Source organism: Podarcis erhardii (genome assembly GCF_964252035.2).
Source record: "Podarcis erhardii genome assembly, chromosome: 5".
Classification (NCBI taxonomy): Eukaryota; Metazoa; Chordata; class Lepidosauria; order Squamata; family Lacertidae; genus Podarcis; species Podarcis erhardii.
Genome location: NC_138509.1, coordinates 58,492,615 through 58,496,961, shown reverse-complemented (window position 1 = coordinate 58,496,961; position 4,347 = coordinate 58,492,615).

Here is a 4,347-nt window from a genome sequence, read left to right as displayed (position 1 = left end):
TGGCGCGATGTATGCTGGGAGCTCCGTTCCCTAAAGCATTATGGACGTTGTAGTTTCTTCTGCTGGAGGCGGGCTCAAACAATAATCAATCACTTCAGGCTTGCAGTAATAGCGCGGACATTCAGTGGTAAAAGCATTGCTTTATCTTTGCATTGGTCTGAGGTAATGCTACAGTTTTTAGCCTATTTGGTATGCAGTTAAGAAACTGTACAGAGGAGAAATCGTTTGGCACTGGACTTCACTGTGGTTATCGGCAGGGTATACGGTAACTAAGAGGTGTTACAGACAGGTAGCCGTGTTGGTCTGCCATAGTCAAAACAAAACAAATTCCTTCCAGTAGCACCTTAAAGACCAACTAAGTCAGTTCTTGGTATGAGCTTTCGTGTGCATGCACACTTCTTCAGATACACATGTGTTCTTCAGCCTTCGCCTGTCTAAATCTCATGCTTGGTGATGGGATCTCTTCAAGCTGCGTGGTTGATTTTTCCAGCAGCATAATCGGAGGTTCGTTTTTATGCAAGATGCAGACCCTCAAAAGTTGCTCTGCTGTTATACTACTACGCCGTTAGCATGCAGATGAAAACGATGAAGAAAGGCTACGGAGATCAGTATTGCAGTAATTGTTCTGTTTAGTCTTCTCTTTTTGTAACAGGTCCAGATCCCAAGAACTAAGGTTGCAAAAATACTGCCAACTAGCGTGCCCATTGAACACAGCGAGATTTCATAGGTCCGACTACGCACGCATAGGATCGCGCTGCTTAGCACACTATGTGCGCGGTAGGCAGCCTGGTGACTGATTTGCAGATTCGGTGACGCACAGTCTGTAGTTTTGTTCTAGCCTTGGACCCCGAAAGACGTCTCGGTACAAAGCAGTATTAAATCATTTCCGACAATTTCCTTTTTATTGAATGCGGCATTTCCTTGCTTACAGCTGCGATGAATTCTATATGCTTCTTATGCGGCGCGAGAGAAAGCAGACTCTTAACAAAGATCAGCTCTGGACTTAAGGCCGTTAGGCAATCTTGTTACATGATTACAATACAATAATACAATAATGCGAAGGAGGAAGACATTTTACAATTGGGCACGGGCTGCTGCCTCAGCTCCATCTTAATAGTAGGCGGCCCGCCCTTCGACTCCGGGAGTGGGTGACGTCACTCAGCCCCGCCTCTTTGTGGCCTCATTTTCCCGCGGTTAGAGCCCGGAAGTTTCCTCCCACAAGCTTTGCTTGGTGCGTGCTTGGCTTCCATGTGGGCAGCTGAGCTGCTGCGTGGTGAGTCAAGCTAAGCTGCAGCTCTGCCAAGAAGGAAGCAGACAAGAGGCCGTGGTAATACTCCAAGCCTCAAGGGGCGAACGGCCTGAGCAGCCGGCACTCTTAGAACCACCCAGTCCAGCTGCAGCCACTTGGGCTCAGAGGATTTACTTGTTTGTTTATTACCATTTTTTGCAGTTCATACATTTCATAAATATTAACAGTATAATAGCAGTAACAACAAGAGTGCAAAAGTGTAGCATGAACTGAGTTCAGCACGTATAAATCTTAAAATATTTTCAGCGGAAGATTCCAATTCTAAATGTAGCTAATCCTTCCATCTGTCCTCTCAAGGGGGTGTGCAACTAAAGCTATGGAGCAATAAAATGCCATTAACTGAAGCAGCAGCAGCATAAACATTTCATTGAATTACCAAATGAAAATTAAAATATATATCAACACAACAGCTTATAAAATACAGGCGGCCCCATCTATTCTGTATGCAGAAGGTCCCAAATTTAATTTTGGACATCTGGTAGGGCTGCAAATGTCTCCTGCCTGAGACTCTGAAGTGCTGCTGCCAGTCAGTGGTAGACATTACTGAGCTAGATGGACCTTATTCTGGTCCATAGGCCCAAAGGAGGGCTTGTGGGAGTGGTTGGGTGCAGGGATATTAAAGAAAGATGTCAAAAATGCCAGAGTGATCAGTTCTAGGGACATATTAAAGAGAAAGGAGTAGACTTACAGAATATCAGTTTGCAAGGTCTCCCAGCTTTTACAAATGCAGGATGGACACCACAGCAAAGAGATTGCTTATCTGTGCCCAAGCAAACATTCATGCATTTTTTATACACAAAGCAGCATACATCATTTTAGCCAGGACTTCCCATCGCTTCACCTGACCAGATGAGGGCATAGGTGGCAAAGACCCAAGTCATACTGAAGGAAGCCTGTTCTGGGCTCAGAGCCCAACACCCGAAACCCACAGATAAGAGTAACACCAAAGCAAGCCAAATAGCTTATATCAACGCATGTGAATATAAACATATATGAGCTCATTGCTACAACAACTACCACTTAATTGTGGGGTTATCTTGACTACCAAGATGGTGTTGCAGAGCTTCCAGAACAGTTCGCCTTTGGTTCAACACAGACCTAAGGTCTGACTCAGCATGAGGAAGGGAACCTGAGGTATGCCACAGCCAGGTATTTCATAAGGATGGGATGACACAGACAAGCCCTTATCTCTTGCGCCTGCTAAGCTGATAAATGTTAAGGATGGGCCTCTTGGGCAGGACCTCTGCACTCTTTCTTAGGACCTGGACAGTTCATAGAGGTGCAGGCAGTCCTTCAGATATACTTTTTGCAAGGTTTCTGCCACTTTAAAGGCAATCACCAGCCCTGGAAACACACTGGCAACTAGTGCAACTGATACAGGATTTGAATTTCCAACCACCTTGTCCCTGCAAGCAATTGGGTGGCTGTATTCTGCAACAGCTGAAACTTCTGGACCATCTTTAAATAAAGCCCCATGCAGAACACATTACAGTAAAAGGTAAAGGTAAAGGACCCCTGACAGTTAAGTCCAGTTGCAGACAACTCTGGAGTTGTGGCGCTCATCTCGCGTTACAGGTGAGGGAGCTGGCATTTGTCCACAGACAGTTTTTCCGGGTCATGTGGTCAGCATGACTAAGCTGCTTCTGGCACAACAGAACACTGAAACCAGAGCAGTGCACAGAAACGCTGTTTACCTTCCCACTGGACCTATTTATCTACTTGCACTTTTTGGCGTGCTTTCAAACTGCTAGGTTGGCAGGAGCTGGAAACAAGCGACGGGAGCTCACTCCTTCGTGGGGATTCGAACCGCCGACTTTTGATCGGCAAGCCCGAGAGGCTCCATGGTTTAGACCACAGCGCCACCCGTGTCCCAGCTGGCTGCAGATAAAAGTCCAGTTCAGTGCCAGAGTGAGGCCACATACAACAGCACTATTCTATATGTTTGTGTGCGGAAAGCAGACATGGCCTCAGTTATACACACACACTGTTTAAAATCTAGGGTAGAGTATTATAATGCTACCTGATGGAAGCTACCATTAAAGAAAGTTCAGAAACTTCATTTCATTTTTTTTATTATTAAATATTTTTTCTTAAAAATCAGCCAGCAGATACTAGAAGAAACTAGATGGCCTGCTTTGCTTTACCCCATTCCTAAATGAATTGTATTGGTTACCAAGTTGTTGGTGGGCTCCCATTTAAACTGCTGCTCTTGATTTTTACAGCAGTAAAAGGTTTGAGACCAGATTATATTGTTATAAGAATTCTGTAAGGTATCATAAATAAAATGAATGTTCATAAGTGCACGAGGTAAACACACATATATAAATACATGTCTGAAATAGTATGGGAGAAACAAAATAAAAAAATTCCTTCCAGTAGCACCTTAAAGACCAACTGAGTTAGTTCTAGGTATGAGCTTTCGTGTGCATGCACACTTCTTCACGAAAGCTCATACCTAGAACTAACTCAGTTGGTCTTTAAGGTGCTACTGGAAGGAATTTTTTTATTTTGTTTTGACCATGGCAGACCAACACGGCTACCTATCTGTAATAGTATGGGAGAGCAATCCTGAAGCCACCTGGACACTTAATGACCCCAAATATTTGCTCTGCAGAAGGAAGCATCTTGGAAAAACCTCCCCCAATAGTTCTTGTCAATTGCAAACCTTTCTAATTTTGTTTTAAGGGCATATTTTGTATATGAATAGGGTAGGCCTGTGACCTGGATTCAATAAATAAGGTATTTACCATCTCAAAAGAATGGCCCAGGCTGGCCAGGTAATGCAATCAGTGAAACATTATCAGTTATCTTAAGATCTTCCTTGTTTTCCTTCTGCTGGTTCCTTTCTCCATTCAATTTTCTCTCACAGATAACATAAGTAGGGGATACTGAATCCCTTGATGGAGAGTTGGGCTTTAAAAGCCAACCCCCTTTTCTTTTCTATAACAAGATGAATTAATTACCCGTACATGTAAATCTGCCTAAGCCTGGTGATTGGCCTCAGTAATGATGTACAAATTAGAGACCCAGGGTGTAAA